The sequence below is a fragment of the Schistocerca serialis genome, chromosome 4 (assembly GCF_023864345.2).
Source record: "Schistocerca serialis cubense isolate TAMUIC-IGC-003099 chromosome 4, iqSchSeri2.2, whole genome shotgun sequence".
NCBI lineage: Eukaryota > Metazoa > Arthropoda > Insecta > Orthoptera > Acrididae > Schistocerca > Schistocerca serialis.
The window spans coordinates 490,693,154-490,716,135 of record NC_064641.1 but is presented as its reverse complement, the minus strand read 5'-3'; the positions used below and the strand labels follow the sequence as shown (position 1 = coordinate 490,716,135).

The following is a 22,982-nucleotide window of genomic DNA, read 5'->3' as shown; positions in this document are numbered from 1 at the left end:
TTGTGCAATCGATTCTTTGTAAGTGATGACTTATCCCTGGAAATTGTTTGATAAGACATTAGTGAATGAAAACATGCAAATCTGTATCAGTAGTTTGATTCGATTGTTTCTAAAACCAGCAATTATACGAAGAGCAAAAGTACCTGAACTCAAGTTTTCATCAATATATACACCCAAAATTTTGGGGCATTCTTCCGTATTTACTGACTTCTGTTCTGTGCTACATGTTCAGTGTTACATCAAATGTTGTGGTATTATTTGTTAAACAGACCTGAATATAGTGTTTTTTCAATTCTTAGGGATAGTCCTTTTTCAGAGAATCACTTAATAATTCTTTGTAAAACATTATTAACAATGTCTTCTGTTACTTTCTCTCTCTCTAATGGGATTTATTATAACACCAGTACCTTCTGAAAAAACTAACAATTCTGCATGATGAATGTTAAATGGAGGGTCATTCACATATATAATGAGTAGACATGGAGCCAAAATTGAACCTTGTGGAACGCCCTATGTGATGTCTCCCCAGTCACTAAAATTTTCTCCCCTTCCAACATTGTTTGAACTATTCAGCACAACTCTTTGTTAAGTAGGATTCAAACCAGTTGTTTGAGAAGCTATCATTTTCACATTACTTTTGTTTTTCTAAGAGAGTAATATGGCCCACAGAATTAGACGCCTTAGAATATTCACAAAAATACCACTGCAGTATTTTATTATTTAACGTTTGTAATACTCTGTTTAAGTTTGTAACGAGAAATGGTTATTTACGGTGTTCTCACTGAAGCTACCAAAAGACATGTTGGTGCTAGCGTGTAAACTGACAAATAAAATTCATTTTTCAATATTTCTTTTCGTGTTCTCGATCAGTGAGACACTAACTGCAACTAACGAGCATTAATATGCCAGAATTTCGCACTTATGATGGATGAAACGATTTTGCAATTAAGAAGCGAGTAACTTTCCGCGCTTCACTCCAAACGACATGCGAAACACTGACACGCAATTAGACTTTAAGTCGTCTTTGCCGCCTGAGTTAACGGACGCTTCCATTCTGCTTCCTCATTTCCTGCTAGGGAGCCGTATCGGGTTTCCAATTAGCCTTCGCCGGCAATGAATGCCAACGTCGTTCGAAGCAGGACCGGAGAAGTTTCTCAATTCACAATTGGACCAAATATCCTAAAATAGCGGATGTATGAAAACAGTCATCGTCTTCACTCTGTGTGCACATGAACAAAGTTTCACATACAGTATGCTACAAAGTTTTTCTGTCTGGGAGATATTGTGCCCCTATTAAATTAAAAATTGTTCTCATTTCTCGGTTCTGAGGAAGATTTGCTGAATGTTTCCCTTAGTTGTAAGACAAATGCCACAATTGGAAATCGCTAGGCACACCAAATTAGGTCTCCCGCTGCCAGTTCATCTGCTATTTAGATGAAAACCTTTTACTCAGCAATGAGTCATTGATCGAATAGACCACTCTACCAAGAGAATGAAATAATACAAAAAGTTTATCACCTCTAGTTTTACCTACTTTCACGAAAACCAACCGTGCGATTGTATCTGGTAGTCTGTCTCTTAGTTGGTAGAAATCTACATACAGTCCTAGGCAAGGAAAAAAAATCTTCCACACGAAGGGATGATAATAAAATCTGGGCAGAAAGTCCTTTTTTCCCGGAGGTGTTAAGGATCAATTTACCCAGGTACGAGACTGCACATTTTTTGGTGGTCATCTGTCTTCTGACTGGTTTGGTACACCCCCCACGAATTCCTCTCCTATGAAAATCTTTTCATCTCGGAGTAGCAACTACAGCCTACGTCCTCAATTATTTGCTGGATGTACCCCAATCTCTATCTTCCTCTACAGTTTTTGCCCTCTACAACTTACAGCATCATGGAAGATATTTCTTAATGACTTAACAGGTGTTTTATCTTTGTGCTCCTTCTTCTTGCCGTTTTTTTCCCCTCTAAATATTCCTTCCCTAACCGATTCTGCGGAGAACCTCGTCGTTCCTTACCTAATCAGTCAGCTTAATTTTCAACGTTCTTCTGTAGCATCACATCTCAGATGCTTCTATTCTCTTCAGTTCCGGTTTTACCACAGTCCATGTTTCACTGCAATATAATGCCGTGTTCCAAGCGCACTCACCCAGAAATTTCTTCCTGAAATTAAGGCCTATGTTTGATACTGGTACACTTCTCTTGGCCAGGAATTCCCTTTTTGCTAGTGATATTCTGCTTATCATGCCTTCCTTGCTCCGTTCATCATGCGTTATTTTGCTGCCTAAGGAGTAGAATTCCTTAATTTAATTTAGTTCGCTACCTCCAGTTATGATGGTAAGTTTCTCGTTCTCATTTCTGCCACTTCTTATTACTTTCCTCTTTCTTCGATTCAACTCAACCCGTTACATTGATCATTCCATTCAACAGATCCTGTAATTCTTCTACTACCCACTGAGAATAGCAATATCATCGGCGATTCTTAGATTGATATCCTTTTACCTTGAATTTTAATTCCACTCTTGAAAGTATCTTTTATTTCCGTTTTTGCTTCTTGGACGTACAGATTGAACAGCAGGGGCGAAAGATTACATCCAAATCTTATATTCCTTTTAATCTAGCACTTCGTTCTTGGTCTTCCACACTTACTGTTCCCTCTTCGTTCTTATAGATATTGTATATTACCCGTCTACACCTACAGCTACCCCTAGTTTTCTCAGAATTTCGAACATCTTGCACCCTTTTATATTGTCAAACGCTTTTTCCAGGTTGTCAAATCTTATTAACGTATCTTAATTTTTCTTCAATCCTGCTTCCATTATCTACCGTAACGTCAGCCAAACTGATCATCATCTAACAGCCCCTCAATTTTCTTTTATATTCTCCTGTATATTACTCTTGTCAACAACATGGAACCATAAGCTGTTAAGCTGTTTGTACGATAATTCACTTACTTGTCAGCTCTTGCAATCTTTGGCATTGTGTGGACGCTGTTTTCCTCCGAAAGTCTGATGTTACATAGCCAATCTCATACATTCTATACACCAAAATTGCCAATTCCCTCAATTATTTTAGAAATTCCGATGGAATGTTATCTATTCCTTTTGTCTTATTTAAGTATTCCAAAGCGAATCTAAATTCTGTTTCTAATAATGGATCTCCTATCTCTTCGCTATCGACTCCTGTTCCTTCTATCACGTGACCAGATACGTCCTCCCAATCATAGAGGCCCCTCAATGTAGTCTTTGCACCTACACGCTCTCTGCTCTGCATTCAACAGTAGAATCCCGATTCCACTCTTAATGTTACCGTCCTCACTTTTTAATTCGCCAAAGGTTATTTTCACTTTTCTGTATGCTGAGTCAGTCCTCCCGACAATCTTTTTTTTTCGATTCCTTTACATTTTTGATGCAGCCATTTGGTGTTAGTTTCCCTTCACTTCCTATTTATTTCATTCCTAAGCTACTTGTATTCCTGAATTTCCCTGAACATTTTTGTACTTTAATCGATGAAATGAAGTATTTCTTCTGATACCTGTTGTTTCTTCGCAGTTACTTTCTTTGTACTTCTTCCCAACTTCCGTGATTGCCCTTTTTGGAGATGTCCATTCCTCTTCAACTGTAATGCCTATTGAGCTATTCCTCATTGCCGTATCTATAGCCTTAGAGAACTTCAAACGTATCTCCTTATTCCTTAGTACTTCCGCATCCGACTTCTTTGCGTATAGATTCTTCCTGTCTAATGTCTTAAACTTCAGCCTACTCTTCATCACTACTGTATTGTGATATGAGTTTATATCTGCTCCTCGGTACGCGTTACAATCTAATATATAATTTCGCAATCTATGTCTGAGCATGATGTAATCTAACTGAAATATTCTCGTATCACCGGGCCTTTCCATGTATATCTCCACAACTTGTGGTTTTCGAACAGATTAATCGCTATTATTAGCCGAAACGTAATACAGAACTGTATTAGTCTTTCTCCCCACTCATTCCTTGTCCCAAGCCCATATTTTCCTGTAACACTTTCTTCTACTCCTTTCCCTAAAACCGCATTCCAGTCCCCCATGACTATTAGATTTTCATTGCCCTTTACGTACTGAACTATCCGTTTAGTATCCTCATAATTTCTCTATCTCTTCATCTTCTGATTTTTGCGATGTCAGCATGTACACCTTAACTATTGTTGTTGGTGTTGGTTTGCTTTCGATTCTGATGAGAACAACCCTATCACTGAAGTGTTTAAATAACTCATTCTCTGTCTTCCTATTCGTAACGAATTCTGCTTCCCTTATACCATTGTCTGCTGATGTTGATATTACGCTACACTCATCTTCCCAGAGACTGTCTTTTCTTCCTATTCACTTTACTGACGCCCACTATATTCGACTGAGTTTTAGCATTTTCCTTTACAGATTTTCTAGTTTTCCTGCCATGTCCAAACTTCTAGCATTCTACGTCCCGACTCGTAGAACGTTATTTCGTTGGTTATGGAGTCTTTTTGCCATGATCACGCCCCCCTTGGCAGTCCCCACGCAGAGATCCGAATGGAAAACTAGTCCGGAAACTGCTGCCAATTCAGAGATTATCGTGGCAGTTTCAGTTACGGGCCACATGTTCTATTTACATCTGTTTTCTTGTATGTGAGTGAGGGATACTCAGAAGACGTACAGACCTCAAATTTTCATAAAAAAATATTTTGCACGTTACAGTGTCTGCAACAGATAACAATATAAAATTTTATGATACTCCAATTAATATTTTCTGTCAAGTATTTGATAAATTAAACGAAGTGTAGTCTTCCCTTCTATAATAATTGCTGTTCGTGGATGTTTCTGACAAGGATTACACGCTACGCACTACATGACAAACAGCCTTCAACCCAGATCTGCCTATACTCTATAGATGCATCCTTAACCGTTGTACTGAATCAAATCTTTCCGAAAGTTAGCAAATGCTTCTTGCTCCTAGCAACCTCTATTCATGGCTTTTAGGATGCCGTATGTCAATAGCAAGAGCTCTTTTTTACATCTACAGAACCATCCACGTCCATGAATTTATATTTTAAACAGTCCAAGGACAACCCTGAATACGGAAGATTTGTAGGAAGGACCATTACCATCACAACAATTTCATCACCCAGCAGAAAAACTCTGCTAGCATGGTCGACAGTTGGTTTTGTTGAATGGTTGTTGGGACGAAACCCAGAAATGGAATAAAATAATTTTGCGATTGACAGACCGCAGTGGCTCTGTATAGTGTTGCTGGAATGTAGACAGCTGCGCTACACGCGGCCCTCGAGAAACCATTGCGATTGCCTGGCGACTGGTCCCTGTCTCTCGACGTGTCAAAATATAGGCAGCAAAGTTATTTCTGTCTAAGTGCAATACACAAAAGAATTTTATTCAGAGTGAAAATGGCCACGAAAATCTACAAACTTTAATATATTCTGTAGAACCCACAGCAATAACCAACCTACTTCTGTTAATACATAAAGAACCACTGTCTAGTGGAAAAGATAGGACTTCAGCGGCTTACAATGTAAGCCTAACAGAAATGAAAGTACCTCCAGAGTCATAGCAAAGACATAACTACCACTGTTCTTAGCTAAACATGAACTGGTATTCCCTGGAAAACATCTATGCGTGGACGAACTCCTAACAATCTCATCTCACCGTCCAAATCAAGGAGCCTTACCTTTAATCATATTTTATACTCTTCAATATAGAGAATCCAAACACCCAGAAGTTGGACGTTGAGAAGGAGAGTAAATGAGATATTGCTTTATTCGTAGTATCCGGATATTCACTTTTGAATGGGATTCAATAAACATCGGCAGCATTTTCTTTAATTCGTTCTCAGGCCTTTATTCGATGATATTTCGATAAATTGCTCATTTTCCGTTTTGGGTACGTTTTCGTCGTCAAGTGCAATCGACAACCGCCGGCCGGTAGTCTTCATCGAGAGAAAGTATTTGGACGCCCTTCTTGGAATTCAGATAGGTGCCCCTTTATGTGTTCCTTTATCTGATTTGTTTTCTTCTGTATTCAAGTCACTTGATGCGGCGTCAGTAGCTGAAACAGCAGTTATATAGTTCCTTCCTATTGCCGAGACCCAAGGGGCGAGTTTGTGGTTCAAATGGCTGGAAGCGCTATGGCACTTAACATCTGATTCATCAGTCCCCTAGACTTAGAACTACTTAAACCTAACTAACCTAAGGACATCACACACATCCATGCCCGAGGCAGGATTCGAACCTGCAACCGTAGCAGCAGCGCGGTTCCGGAGTGAAGCGCCTAGAACCGATCGGCCACATCGGCCGGCCAGTTTTCTGGAAATGCGCTGATTTTCACGCTTGATGTCAAGACCATTTCATATCGTCCCAGCACATTTTAATTCAAAGCTTTATATTAATTGAATAAATCGTAAAGTTACGCGAGCTAAGCGCACCGAACGGGGTTTTTAAGACATTGACAGTAATCACATAGTTTTAAAACATGAAAATCGTTTGGTTCAAAACTGGTTCAAATGGCTCTGAGCACTATGCGACTTAACTTCTGAGGTCATCAGTCGCCTAGAACTTAGAACTAATTAAACGCAACTAATCTAAGGACATCACACACATCCATGCCCGAGGCAGGATTCGAACCTGCGACCGTAGCAGTCGCTTGGCTCCAGACTAGCGCCTAGAACCGCACGGCCACTCCGGCCGGCTGAAAATCGTTTGTCTTTTAAGTTACAGAACTCTGGTATTTCTCCTTTCGAAAGCCAACGGATTTGGTTGTATAATAACAACGCTGCACCATTTACTTGCAGAGGACCTCAAACACTCGCGATTTTACATAACCAATTTTTACATAGTTGATTATTGAAACTACCATCTAAATGGCGCCACGCAAACGATTTTCATCCGTATTATTCATCGTTAAAGCTTGTCTATGTAAAAAAAACAATGATTAGCTGTTACTGAGGTGTTTCTATTCTGCTCGAAAGTTCCTGTCATTGCAGCGCCATCAGTACATATAGCAATGAAATCCACCCACTTCAGTACGTTACTTCGAAAGAAACTCAACAATAGCAAATACAGAAGCTTCAGTAGTGTTGCAGTTCTCGACAAACACTTATTGCTTAATAATGTTTGATTCGCATAAAATCTCATAAAAGAAAATAAATGAGTGAGCTGGTGCGTTCCTGGCGCCAGTTGCCATCGATTCTCATTTTCATCTTTGAGTCGACTTCGATGTTGATTGCTCTTCTTCATATCTTCGGCGGCGGGCATTTAACTGCAGCGTGTGCGTTCTGCTGGGTCTCTTGTACGGGGATCCGCGGTGTGAGGTGCAGTGACGTGGGACTGTGTACGTAGGCAGCACGCGGAGAGGCAGAGTCGGCACGACGAAGGAGCGTGGCCAGCCGCTACGGCGTGTTGAATCGTGCGACGTCGATCCATTGCCCATGGTGACTCGGTTTTCCTAGAGGTTGGAAGGACAAGTTCCTTCGAGTCTCTTACAAGCTACACAGGCCAAATGAATTGAAGTCGTCGAGTTTCTTCGGTGGGTTGCGTGCATCTCAACTGAACATGCCAGTGTATTAAAAACTATTTGGAATTGTTCTAGTTGCTTATCACGCAACTCGGTGTCGTGACTTGATTCTTGAGGGCAGTTAAGGAAGTGTGGCTACGTCCAACAAACAGATATGAAGCATGGCTAAATACGTAGCTAGAAGTGCAGCGAGTAGTGCGTAAGTCGCTGTCTGGCGTTCCAAGCCATGCCGCGATATTTCTTCCATTCTAACTTGTAGTTCATTATTGTAGTTTGGCGTTTAAATGTGTGCCGAGCTAATTCTTGTCATTTTAACTTTAGGACATTATTTTAGTAGTCCTTTTGCAAATTGATTAGTTAAATTTTACGGGGCCGTGACTGGCCAAGTAACTCACGGAGGCTGATTTCATTGAAAGTATTGATCACCTGTTCTCTAGCCAAGACTGTGTATCTCATGCCTCAGAATATTATGGTGTCTGAAGTTCAATTGCAGTGCAAAGTTGAGTACATTTCTATTTCATTTGCTGTCTCGTGGATCTCTTGTATTGACTAAAATCCTTTGGGGTGCTCGCGTCTATCACTAATTCACACGCAGTATTGAAGCGGCCTCATTTTAGGGGCTATTGTCACATGGTCATGTTCTAGTAGTAGTGATTTTAACAACATCGTTGATTAATCAACTGAGTTAAGTAAACTTGAAAATTTGTTTTGTCAAATTAAAGCACTTGCTTAGTTGTGGAAGTGACCTTTATTGTAACAAAGCTTTTAGGAATAGTGTTTTATGTAGGAAAGTTGGCTAGCCATATCTTACAAGATCTGTGTTCTGTCACTTAATGTATTCTTTAGCTGATTCGAAGTAATTAGAGTTCTGATAGGAATCCTGTGGATATTAGTTCCATCTAAGTAATGAAGCTTATCTAAGTTAGTTTAATTAGTTAAATTCAATTTTCAAGTTTTTGTGGGTCTTGTTCTAGTTAAAGAAATTTGTTCGTCATTTATTCAAGTGATCTGGCTTTATGAGGGAATCGCCTTTATTGTTGTGATTGTGATTTGATAATGCTTTATGACCGAATAAAATAGTGTGGCAACTAAAACGGATTACTATTTTGATTTCGGTGTGTCCTTATGACCCACACCCCAATGAGCTTTTCTGGAAATATCAGTGCTTTCATCTAACTGCAGAGGAAATTGCGTGTTTAAGTTTCCTGTAGCATTACTTTGAATATCAACTGACATGTCCATAACGCGTCGGTGAACTGTATTATTGGACAGAGGTGCTTTTGACATTTGTTCGACTGCTTCCTGACGCTACATAGTAGCAACAACTTCGGTAAGTGCCAATAAAATAAACTCTTAGCCGATGTTATGGGGCTTATGTTCCTTAGAAATTGTAAGTATTTCAGAAATTCTGAATGATGCCGAAAGGGATTTGTTTGACAGGTTCATTAGTTTTTCCAGTATGTCGGAAGGTACTTGAATGTAAGTATACAGACGTTGTGGTGGTTTCATTCCAAAAGCTTTTTCAGCCTGCCTGGTACCATAGACTCATTTGACGACCCTGGGCCACACACCAAAAGTTTCGGTGTAGGCCTGCCCTTCTTGCCTACCTACGAAAATCCGAAATTTTTATATTCTTCTTTATAGTGGCGGTTATGTTAGAACTTGCTTAATTCTGGTTTTGTGTTTTTCTGGTTAGTTTATGACGAAGACGGCGCATTTTTTATTCTCTTTCGAAAAAGAGTAAATTCATCACCATTCGATAAAGGAGCCCAAGCAACTAGCACATATGCGAAACTACTAAAATTAGTATAAAATAGTACCGAGCAGCGAAAACAGACACACTACGACTGATTATCAAGAAGTGAAACGACTGTGAAGTTAATGTCACCCAGAGACCTAAAAGAGAAATGGTATCGTTTTCGCGAAGCTTATTCACTGAATGAGGGGTCGTTCGTTTTAGAGTCGAATAAAACAAAAGAAAAAAGTAGGATATGATACATGTTTAAATATGTATTCTCACGTATACTGATGGGCAATTTCTTGCAAATTGGGCAACTACATTAAACGATTTGGCGACAAATTTTTTATGTTCTGGATTTTTAGCTGCGGGATATTAGAAGACATTAAAAATTTGCGATATGCACAGAACACCAGCATGAGACTGAAACCGGACAACCAGCCAGAGCACTTGTAATTTATGCAAATCGTCAATATACAATTCAGATATACCGGTAAGGCGGCACGTAATAGAGTTGGGAAATTTTGTGAAGTTAGCAGAGGGCAAACCACCAAGATCTCCGGCGCCAGACCGCTTATCGTCAAGGAGCTGATTACGACTTCAAACTTCCTGCTCCGATCCCGCTCCCTCGCTCTCTAAACTCAGGGTTGCCGCCCTTATTGCAAATCCCTTACCCGATTAAGTAACGATTTAACCCCTTATAAGCATTGGCTTTCTCGGAGACTGTCACAGTCATTAAAATTTTTCCGGATTTGCGATCGCATTGTCAATATGTAAAACTACCGACTTCTCAGTCACTGTTGCAAATGACCTTCTTCAGGGTGTTTTTGTTTACAGTAAACAAAAACTAAGTCGGTAGTTTTTCATATTGACAGTGCGGTCACAAACCCAGAAAAATTATATTGAGTGTTTAACCCCTTGCTTCCCGGAACCTTGTTCAGTATGACTAAAATCCATTAAGCAATTCCTCCAATGCGCTAGGTTCGTCTGGATCCTACAGGATTGCTTATAGGTGGGATGGCTGCCCTGTAGGAAAGACAAATTCCGTTGCACGTCATCCAACGCGACTGAAATACTAGGAAGAAAGGCACCAACCTACCCTCCTAAGAAAGGCTAGCGGACTGTCCACTGCCACCCGCAACCTGGCTGCCAGTTCTGGGATGCTACTTTCTGTAGGTACGCCACGATTCTTTAATGCATACTGTAGGTGCTCCCTCTTAAGATGCGAAATCCCGGGGCACCCCTTGGAACCCATGATAGGTAGTGACCTCATGGAAACAACAAAAAGTATTAATTTAATACTTCCAGAAATGACAAATGTATTTGCACAATAACTCAAAGGAACGACAAACGACGTCGAAGGGTGACAACTGTAACTCCCCTCCCTCCTGCGAAACGGAACGTAACAATGCTCTGTGACTTCAGATTGAGATCAAAAGCAAGGTTCGAAATTAATTTAAGGAGAACACGAGAAAGGGTGGCCCAACTTGATGCGACATTTTTCACTCTGTAACATTATGTGACTGCCTTATCATTTTAAATCATTCAATAATCGAGCAGTCGCTCGGCAACAGCTACAGTTAGCAAATAATGTTGCGAGAATGTGAAAGGTGAACGACCTGTGACGTAACTTGTTTATTGTCTAAGCGCCGTCAGAGATGCAGTGATTTACTGACTTTGAGAACCGCGGCGCGAAAAACGGAGAGAAGAAGAACACTTTTACATCTTCTTTTGATGTACGAGATATTCTCGATGAACAGTTACTCATTTTTTTTTCTCTTGTCTCTTGTAACTTGTGTCTGGCGTCCATGTCTTGCCGCCGTATTATTATTGTTAAAAATAATATTATTTTAGTGTAAAGTAAAAGTGCAATACTAAAAGTGCAGTTGATTTATTGTGCGACGTGTATGTGAAAACGTCAAAGGAATTATTTTCATTACGAGAAGAGAAGTGCCAGTCAAAACGGCATCCATGTTAAATCCTTCATTGCAGTGTAAGTTCATCTATTAATTACCATAGATTCAGAGTTAAATGGAACTGGTGTATGGATTATTTATTTAGTATAGAATCTATATCTCATTCCTTCATGAAGTTATTTAATTTTCTTCTTGTTTCTGCCAAATACAGAGTTCACAGTTACGAATTCTTTCGTCGAAATCGGACGGAAGTTGCATGCGGCGAAATATTTTCTCCGCGCCATTCTACTGGTAAATGCATGATAAACTACGGTTCCTTAGGAAATTCATGTTGAGCGATCCAAAAATAATTATATTTTGGATAGGCATTTACTGTCCTCTGCAATGCAACTTCCGACTGATCAGACGATCCAACAAGAAACAGCCGCACACGGTCGGCGTCCGCAAATATATATCCACCGCTGATTATAGCTATATGTTACAGCACAAAAGTAAACATATTGTTATAATTAGCGACTACGAACGGGGACTTGTTTTAACTGTATGTTTATGTATACACGTTACGTAAACATATCGTTATAACTCCCAGACAAATACTTTTGCTTAATAACAATTCTGTCATGAGCCAACTGACAATTACCAAGATTCTTGCGAAATACAAACAAATCATTAAGATTTTTAAATTACGTTCACAATCTGTAAGGACATTTGCATTGTAAATAAAATTACAAATAGTACTCAAAAATGTCAACTGTACAACACATTCGTGGCCCAGTTACAAACAGTTAACAACCTGCGGAGGCACTCTGTCCCCGCAACAAAATTACAACTGTGGGCTAATCACACAACATGACTTAAATAAATTCAACAAACATTAAATAAAAGACATTAAGATGCATACATCTCCAATGGTTATTCTGCTCTGATTTTGGTAAGGTATAGTCAAGCTCTCCAAACGCTACCCACATGTAAGACCGAAGCAACAGTAGTACTTCACTGACTGGCAACAAGACTGTTCCACGTAAATCATGTTAAGTACTTGAACTATCGGACCCCTGCACTCCGTCTTAAGGCCACAAGTGGCCCATCGGGACCATCCGACCGCCGTGTCATCCCTAGATGAGGATGCGGGTAGGAGGGGCGTGTGGTCAGCACATCGCTCTCCCTGTCGTTATGATAGTTTTCTTTGACCGGAGCCTCTACTATTCGGTCGAGTAGCTCCTCAAATGGCATCACGTTGCTGAGTGCACCCCGAAAAATGGCAACAGCACATGGCGGCTGGATGGTCACCCATCCAAGTGCCGGCCACGCCCGACAGCGCTTAACTTCGGTGATCTCACGGGAACCGGTGTAGCCACTGCGGCAAGGCCGTTGCCCATCTGACCCCTAAAACACCATTAAAATGACAATGAGCATTTAAACCCTTAACCGTTTAAAGAAATCAAGAAACACAAAGATCATTTTGTCCACAGACTTTCATTATAGGCCCACAATGGCTTTACAGTAACGGAAATACTGAATCAATTACTTCCCAATTCGTCAACACCCCCGCCGTGGCACGATACCAAAAGAATAAAAACGAACTACTCAACTTGAAGCTGGAACGGGAGATCCGCAGAATCGGATGTGAGCTGCCAACACTTAGGCCTCGTGTGACGACAGGAAAACCGCCGAAGCAGAAGGAAAACGTGTCCCTGCTCCGGACTGGCAAAACTGCAACGAGTCAATCGGTGCCGATGCAAGGCTGTCAACATATAACAAACAGCAAAAGAAGTTCGATAACAATTAACGTGCACATCAATACTTAAATGGGCTATTAAAGATTCAACTGTTAAAACTTCAGGAGTGGCCCGCGCATAACATTGCAGGTTAACTCTCCCAGCAAAAACAAGAAGCAATGTACAAGATTATTTAAAGGAATAATTCACAACAATTCAAACAAGATTTAAAAGGTCAAGGTACACCTTTACCGGGCCTCTTAGGGGCTAATAGACACTGTAATTCGGATACGCACCAACTGGCAGATGGTTGGTTGAACTGTACAAGTATAACCCGAAGGGCTCCTCAACACAGACTAAGAGTGTGCAAATACAAGCAGGCACGCACACATGGCCCACAGGTGCATACCTTTAGAAAGAGCAGACACAGCTTTAGTTACAGGCCAAATCCAATAACTAGCCCCAGGAAGGGCCATGAGGTCTATGACAAACAGAAATTACCATCAGTAGTGTCAATTAATAATGACAAACCATGATTAACATACGAAAATACTAGCTTGCCAGGCCACCTAAAGGTAGAAAAAACTGGATCCTTGGCCAGCTCAATCTGGAGAGGATTAACAACCTTTAAGTACAGTACTTACTAAACACTCTTCATAGATAATTTAAAAATTTGGAAATTTGTGGTAAGGACTTATGGGACCAAACTGCTGAGGTCATCGGTCCCTTAGCTTACACACTACTTAATCTAACTTAAACTAACTTACGCTAAGGGCGACACACACACCCATGCCCGAGGGAGGACTCGAACCTCTGACGGGGGGAGCAGCACGGACCGTAAAAAGGCACCCTAGACCGTTCGGCTACCCGCACGGCAGATAATTTAAAACTAATGCCAAGAGGGTCAATAGTTTCAGGACTGCCCTGCTGCTCGTGGTTGCTGATACGTTGTTCAATACAAAAAAAAAAAAATGGTTCAAATGGCTCTGAGCACTATGGGACTCAACTGCTGTGGTCATAAGTCCCCTAGAAGTTAGAACTACTTAAACCTAACTAACCTAAGGACATCACACACATCCATGCCTGAGGCAGGATTCGAACCTGCGACCGTAGCGGTCGTGCGTTTCCAGACTGTAGCGCCTTTAACCGCTCGGCCACTCCGGCCGGCTGTTCAATACATCTTGGCTTATTTAGCACACCGTAATTGGCTCATGCACCTCATAACCAAGCTGCACACGATGAGAGCCACTCCTTGTCCTCTAAACTTGTCGGCAGCAACGGTCAACGCTGCAGGAAAACGCGGGCCCCATAGCCCAACAGTTAACGATGTTAACTCGATACAACTGCCAGGACGCCGAGTAGTCAAGCACACCCATTCAACTCCTCGTCCGAAGCACCACTCACCACCACACAAGCCCAGAGGGAACACATAATCCAGCATAGGCGATACGACGAAGGCCAGAGTCGATGGAACGCGCGCACTGTGGCGCCGGTAGGATCACACGAACGTCCTCACGGAAGCCGCTACAGCTCAACCACTTTCCTCTATTTTCGAGTTTTCACATAACAATCATCGAAAACGAGATAAATTTCTGTTTAGTCAATGGTTTGCAGGACGTCGCACGCTTAAGTTTCGACTCTTTATCTTCATAATTATACTGTGAAGGCGATCGGTAGCATACTGCTCTGTGGTTGATATCGAAAACACACATGTAAACTTTATGATATTCTGGGAACCCATGTGAAAATACATGAAATTCTGGTACTTTTCATATATTACTCGATGATTTCAGCGCAAAAGTGTCACAAGTATTCCCGTTTATTGGCGAGTAAAATCAGATATTGTAGCTGATATCGGTAAATGCTCTTCAACAGAGCTCAGAAAGCAGAGCCTGGAGAAGGTCGCAATTCGTTGTTGCCGGAACCACGACAGCAAGCTGGCCAGACTGGTAACAGTACCTTTAGCGGATGCGTTTGTGCGGAGGAACCAGCCCAGCCTTTCTACCCCAGCTCAGAGAGTGGTCGCTGGTCGCAGAGGGCACCCGAATCACGAATGAGGCCAGTGCGTGTGGGGGCAGTGTTGGATGACGGACTGACCTCGCCGGGAATATCTAGCACTGTGACTATATATGGTGCATGTTCTTCTGTTTTTGGGATCTGTGTCTCTTTGCGGTATAGTAGGAGTGCCTGGCGATCGGTAGCTATATGCAGAAGTGATGATTTTTTATGGTGCAGGATATGAATTGTGTTTATTACAGTGATGTAGTGGATTGGCATGGTGGTAAAATCGTTTGTGGTTATATAGTCTAGCAGAGCAGTACAATTGACTATATGTCTTTAGCAATAGTTTTCATATTTGATGATGTGTAGACAACTTTTGCAGGCTTTAGCTGTCAGTGGAATATGACTGCTGTATGCTTTTTTTCGATCTCTAGAAAAAATAGTTTTGTGCTGGAACTCTCATAATTTTGTACATCTGTATAAAGTGGCAGATAGTGATCTCATACCAGCAGAAGCAATTTGGTAGATGTATTCAGTAAGAACCAATCAAGATGTTCCATTCACAGGAAGTTCCATGACGGCAGAGAGTTGTTACTTATAATCCTTCTTGACTGCAAAAATGTTTATTCACATGTGCATGTGCATATGTAATATAGCAAATACACCAGACTCCACCTGTCGGTAATAGTTTTATAATTCACATAAATGACGTGCATTCTGCAACCAATTTAATGTGACGCAGCATGTGAAGGTTGCTGTGTGTGTATGGGTTACTCCTGTAACCGAAATTACGTACGTTCTGGTACATTTAATATTAATCGAATAGGATAAAAAAGGTTTGCATTTGTGAAATAGTAAATTAGGATCATTGTCGTTTTAGATCTGAAGATGATTCTAGAGGAACCGAAACCGGTCATGTGAATAAACATTTTTGCAATCAAACGGATTATAAGTAACATTGTATAACCATCCGACATTATGTCTGTTTTAGAGAGTCACATCTGTGACATCAGAGAGTGACGTGATGTTTTCTTTGTTCAAGAGTTCAGAGACAAGTCTGGGCAGACCAGTCTCCTCTGGCTGAGACAGGTGGAATGCTATCCCCACTGCTGCAGTGGCTCTAGAACATCTCCAGACCAGCAGGTGTAGGAAATCGAAAATTCACCGAAAATTGTTGCCATTTTTCTCGTCTGTCAGCTAGTGCTTCGAATTGTCTTTTACTCATTTGATCTGGTGTGTGTCTTTGTTTTTCATGATCTGTTGTGGGTTTCAAAATACGTCATCAACTCTTGATATATAATTGCTCTGATTTTCCCACCTGTACTTAGACACCACTGTGGGTTTCCCAATGTAGAACTTCAAAAAGTGACAAAAACAATACCTCTGACTGCAGCAGAGATATAAATCTGCCAGAAAGTTTCATATCAGTGCACACTCCACTGCAGAGTGAAAATCCCATTCTGGGGATATAAACTCAGCCCACTCAGCGTTTAATTTATTTCGACTTGTAGGCGAAGGGAGTGTCCTATGTAGAGTTAGTATTTATTTTCAGTCCTCCTGCTACTAGTTTCCAGTGATAGTGTAATTTTTTTCTCTTCCAGCAGGATAACACCAGTTGTGTGACAGCGTCAATTTTGAACCACATTGCGATTTTAGGTACTTGTTGTGTAGCACTAAGCATATAGATGTGTAATTAGCAATATTCTTTACTTCATTGTCTGACCAAAGATAAACAAAGTACTCTTACCTAACTATGTTCTCTGGCAGTTAGACAGAGACTGACCATTCCTCGCCATTACCAGTGCAGGGGTGGTGAAGGGGTGTGAGTGACATCATAGCAGTGGGAGCAGCGGTGAGGTAGGCCAACAGAGCCCTCTGGTGAATTTAGTGCGAACTAGCCCAATCGGTGCCTGCATGTCGACATGAACACACACATGTCTCCGAGTTAGGTTACTAGAGATGACCCAGCTGAGGTACAAATAAATAAATAAAGTATCCTACCTTCCTCCCTAGCACAGTGTTCCCCACAAAAAATAAATAAAGTACACTAACCTAACCTAACCTAACCTCTTCCAGAAGCTGGATAGAGACTGATCATTTCCCGCAATTTGCAGGGGTGATGTCATAGAAGTGGAGCGAAGGGGGCGGGGAGTTTAGTGGAGGTAGCCCAGTTGACCTTTTCCTGCCAAATTTCCTGTCATTTCCAGGGTTGGAGTGGGTTGTAAGGTCATAGGAGGGGTGGGAGAACCCCTGTCGCCACTTTAAGAAAGTATCTGTCCCAGAAACCGCTTTTTTCCGCTACTCAAGGACGTCATCCCGATACATCACACTAGTCATCCTCCCATGTACTTGCACATGAGGTGCCCTGTGGCCAAACACGATTCCATCACAAAACATGACTGAACTACTTTGATAAGGGTTGTGGTCTATGACTCAGTTGGAGTGTAAACGTTATCCTCATTGCCTCTGCACATAAATATCAGTATTGTCCGGGTGGAGACTGATATGGGTCTCATCAGAAAACATCGGTGCGTCCCTCTGCTGCCTAACCCATAAAGAGTGGTTTTGTGCTCAAGCAACACGAGCCCCTCTCCGAAACCGGTTTATAGGAGAAGCCTTGTGAGGTCTTCTGGCACATAATTCCTTCTCATGGAGCCAGCTTTGTATCTTTTGCGCTGACACTTGCACTTATTTACGTGTTTGAAACTGTCGCTACAGACATGTAGCACTGCGATGAGGGTTTTTGCTTGCTGTAATACTCAGCTACTAGTCCTAAACACCTGTTGTTTTTCTACTACGACCTCTTCTGGGACGGTCCTCAACTTCTTCTGTCACCAATAACCTGTTAAAGATTCCAGAGACATCACTTTGAATCAAAGCTACATTCGCTACTGTCTGCACCTGTCTCATCCCAGCTCCATTAGGGTGAGTATACTGGGCCTCCGACAGTAAGCTATTGCTTTCTGGACCATCCTGAAGCAACAGAACTCTGATAGTGACACGGAGCCTAAGTACTGCAGTGATCATAGGCGACACGGTTGCCCTAGACTGCACATACAACCCCTTCACGGTAAAGATGTGCACTGTTTCAGGTAGGAACTATAATACAAAGAAAAACAAACAAAAACAAATGCACCGATATAATATACATGGGTTGGAACTTAAGTAGTGGCAACTATTTATTCACAGCCGATACAAAAGAGTTACATGTTTGCACATGTTACTGTCCTTCAAAGTAATCACCAGCGTTGTGTAAAACCCGTTGCCAGCGATGTGGAAGGCGTAGTATACCGTTAACAGAGGCTGTTCTGTTGATGGTGTGAATGGAGCGGTCTACTGCCTGTCGAATCTCCGGAACAGTTCTGAAACGAATGCCACGAAGTGATTCCTTCATTTTCGGAAACAAATGAAAGTCACAAGTACTTAAGTCCGGGGAGTATGGTGGATGGTACAGTACATCCCAATCCCATCGACCGAACAGAGCAGCCACAGCTTGCGCTGTTTGCGTTCGCGCATTGTAGTGCAAAATGATGCGTGGGTTGCGCAGAGAGTATCGCCGCTTCTTTTGCAAAGCTGGTCGCAGGTGATGGTCCAAAAACGAACAGTAATACTGTGCATTGTCGGTTTGCTGTGGAGTAACGTATTGAGTTAGGATAACACAATCACAGTCGTACACGAGAATCACCATAACTTTCGCCATACTGGGGCTCTGACGCACATTCGACCTTCGCGGCGACCCATAATGACGCCATTCGTTGGATTGGCGTTTCAGTTTTGGCTCGCACGATGTGGCCCATGTCTCATTCAGTGTTACGATACGGCGTAAGAAAGCCTCTCCCTGGCGCTCATAACGCTCCAAGGGCGTCTGAGAACTGTCGTAACGCATCAATTTCTGCATTTCCGTCAAGTCATGCGGAACCCATCGTGATGTAATTTTTCGCATGTCCAGGCCTTCCTTCAGGGTGCGAAGCACAGTCGTATGCGCTAATCCAGTTTCGTGGGCGAGCTCACGAATCGTACGGCGTCGCTCATTGTCCACGAACGCGGCAACTGTTGTGAATTGGCAGGAGCCAATTCACGGGGTTTGGAGGAAGCCGAAAGTCACGCGTTTAAGCTCACGCAGGCTGGCGTGAGGTCTGGAACATTACAGGAAAATGAGATCTTAGAAAAACGGACGCAGTTGCTGTAATACTTAAATTTAATCCATAATTGTAGAACATCTCTCTTGACTGTACATGCTTCACAAGATAAATATCAATTGAATACGGCGCCTTGCTAGGTCGTAGCAAATGACGTAAGTGAAGGCAATGCTAACTATCGTCTCGGCAAATGAGAGCGTAATTTGTCAGTGAAGCATTGCTATGAACGTCTGCTGTACAACTGGGGCGAGTGCTAGGACGTCTCTCTAGACCTGCCGTGTGGCGGCGCTCGGTCTACAATCACTGACAGTGGCGACACGCGGGTCCGACGTATACTACCGGACCGCGGCCGATTTAAAGGCTACTACCTAGCAAGTGTGGTGTCTGGCGGTGACACCACAGCAACAACAGGCACTTCTTCTTCAGAGACGTTAGGACGACCTGACCGATGCATCTCTGCCACAGTTTGCCGACCTTCGTTGAAGGCTTCTAACCAACGTGCCACTGTCCTATACGGCAATGCCGATTCCCCGCACGCCTCTTGAAGACTTTGATGACACTGTCGTGCTGTACGACCTCTGGCACATTGAATCTTGATCCAACTCCGTTGTTCCAGTTTCGGAAACATAGTGGCACCGTTACGTTGGACCGCTCGCTCACAAGTGACTGTATATTCCTCAATTGTGCGCACGCCAGTGAGGCGGGACGGGCGAGTCCATTTGCTCGGAGGTAAGGTAGGTATGTCAACAACGTGTGCTATCAGCGGCAATAGTAGATTCCATTGTTCAGCAGTGTTGCCACTATTTAAGTTCCAACCTACGTATTTCCGGATCACAACGTTGAATATAAAGGTTTTGACAAAATGCAACATTTTTTGGACCACTGTATATAGTTTTTACCATGAGTGATGGAAAACTTTTGACAGATAGTGTGTGTTCCACCGAATGCGATCAAGGAATTTATGAAGAAACAAGTATTTTTGAAAATAATTCGCACGCTCCAGTGCATGCACGTGAAATTTCACCGAGCAGACTTGTTTGTAAGACGCAGGTGGTGGTTCGGGATGGTGCACCTCCCCAACTGCAGCCCTGCAGAGCGTTCCGCGTGCAGCCGCCGGATTTACGGCTCTGCGAGAGCTGTGCGCGCCGGTTTTACGATCGCAGCCGCCGCCGCGGCTCGCTGGCCGGGCGTTCGCTTCTTATACGGCCGCAGCCAGGGGCGGGCGGGCACCTGCCGCTCCCATCAGCAGCGGCGCCTGCTGCACTCTCTCTCCTTGCTCTGGTCGGTTTTTCTTATTGTTTCAAAAGTGTCCTTGCTCATAGAGTGAAAGAACACACACCCAAGGATCATACGGGAAACGGAGAGATGGCAAATGATTACAATAAGAAGAAAAAAATCTGGATGATTTAATCAAGATAAAGACTTTCACAAATTGAGCAAGTCAGTAACGTTAGGAGTTGCCAGAAGAAAGTGCTTAAGTTCTCTGTCACATCAGCTGAGCAGTCCAAGATCATCTCATCTGTCGATTCTCGAAGTTATCATGATTATAGATTTATTAATAACCACAAAAATGGAAGGGAAACAAGAGTGACTACTGACTTGTCTCGCAATTGTTAATAATCACTTATTATTAACAATTAATGCACCCAAAAGGAAATATACATAGCAAGTTTGTCTGCGTGGCCATCCTCCACAGCAAGCACAGAAATACTTGTTTTGTAAATAAAACCGCCTTTTCTATCTGCAACTTATTTTTCCCAAGAACGATACAGTTTTGTTATTTTTAGATTGTCACACAGTTCAGGTCACTTTTTTGTGTAAATAAGAAATTACTTACAGTCTGTTCTCATCTGTGTTTCCTCTCATCTGGTCTGGAGATCGCATTACCATTTCATTTCCGAAACATAACCACATTTCTGTATTCCGAACATTTTCTTTCACACTGCTCACCATGTTTCTCTTTCTTTGTGGTGCATATTATTCTTTTGCCACTAGTTGTAGCTATTTGTTCAAAAACTGTGTTTTGCACGACGTAATTATTGTGAGTTCATTATGTGTTTCCTCCTGAATGGTTTGTTTATGTACATGTTGCCAACCTAATGAAGTGCATGTTGAAAACTAATGTCTATCCATGATGTTTATAACTCTGTGTGTGTGTGTGTGTGTGTGTGTGTGTGTGTGTGTGTGTGTGTGTGTGTGTGTGTGTGTGTATGAGAGAGAGAGAGAGAGAGAGAGAGAGACAGAGAGAGAGAGAGAGAGAGAGAGGGAGCTGAAGCGTGATCATCTAATTTGAGTTTTGGTTTAAGTGTTCTGTTGAGGGGTTCTTGAACAAGTTGTGAAATGTGTAAGGTAACGAGTTGTGGCGCCCTGGAAATGTTCAAAGTTCGGAGTTGGTGTGGCCTCATGGGCCGCTCGACTGGCGCGGGCCGCTCGGCAGGCCGACCACGTGGTGCCGGACACTGGCCGAAGTAAGAGGGGTCCAGCCCGATCGCGTGACTGGGAATTCCATATTGACGCTGTGACGAGGCTTTGTATCGATGAAGGAGATGTCTATGCCGGGAGTGCCAAAGATGGGGGACTTCGTGAAACCATAACAACAGACATTTCACAGTTCGTGTAGAAATTAATAGTAGCCAGATGAATGATGATACCTCAAAAACGATCATGTACATTTTCATTATCTGCATGACGATTCTGATGGTGTAATCAGATTTTCAATATCTTTACTAGTTTAAAGTTTACTATCTGACTGTAAATTAAGCAAGTAACACACAGCAACGAATTTCCAAAATCTAAAGGCTTCATCCGATTTTCTCGATCGACGTGTCTTTAGAAAGCTATTAGTGTAAACCTAAATTGGTATAAATTACATGCGTTTAACTTGAATAGTACATGCGTAATTGGAGGTGAAAGTGGCCGATTACTATCGATCGCGTCAGGCCATAAGTACTCCACAGTCACATGAAAAAACGGTAGCAGCATGCTTATAAATATATTTATTCGTCTATGTCTTTGTTCATATCCGATATACGAGTACACTATTCATGAAGAAATTGGTTAAATATTTACTGTGTTTGCCGGCCGTGGTGGCCGAGCGGTTCCAGGCGCTTCCGTCTGGAACCGCGCGACTGCTACGGTCGCAGGTTCGAATCCTGCCTCGGGCATGGATGTGTGTGATGTCCTTAGGTTAGTTAGGTTTAAGTAGTTCTAAGTTCTAGGGGACTGATGACCTCAGATGTTAAGTTCCATAGTGCTCAGAACAATTTGATTTTGATTTACTGTGTTTTAGAAACCACAGAGACATTAGTCTACTGGCCTACGTTGCTTGTTATTCCTTTGATATATGTTTATTTAATTTGTTTATGTATTTAATAATGTATTCTAGAGCGTGTTTATGGTCAAGCCATAGGAATATTTATTTAATTTCAAGTTATTTAAATGTAAATCCAGTATTTCGAAGGTGTTTTATGTTTATGAGTGTGCATTGGCTTGAAGACATGGAGGGAGCGCTCTAGCGACTCACAGCGATCGTTACTAAGAGAGACGTATGGAGATTGGGAAGGAGCATCATTTCCGGAGAGGACACGAGGGGAGTTTGGAACAAGGTGGCACGAGGCACAGTGCGGCACAGGACACGGGAATTGCTGGATGCGACAGCGCGACGGACGCAGAGTCGCGGGAAAGACTTGGACAGTGGAGCTATTTACGCGTGGTCATGGAAGATAGAAATATTTCGGAGTGCCGACTTGTGCCCTTGTGTGATTTCCGTGGCTTCTGCAGTGAAGACGTAGTGTGCATTTATAAGTGAATATCTCGCAAGCTAAGTAGTTGTTCATAACTAATTATGTGCAGTAGGAATCTATTGTTTCCCTGTTATTCAACATATATGTTATTTAATTGCTGGACCATCGACATTCTGTTTTGCAGAAA

At 42.2% G+C, this 22,982-nt stretch overlaps 1 pseudogene; it reads right to left on the bottom strand.

Annotated features, from left to right (window-relative positions):
* Nucleotides 1-12,453: 12,453 nt before the first annotated feature.
* On the bottom strand, nucleotides 12,454-12,570 carry LOC126476525 (5S ribosomal RNA; annotated as a pseudogene).
* Nucleotides 12,571-22,982: the final 10,412 nt, after the last annotated feature.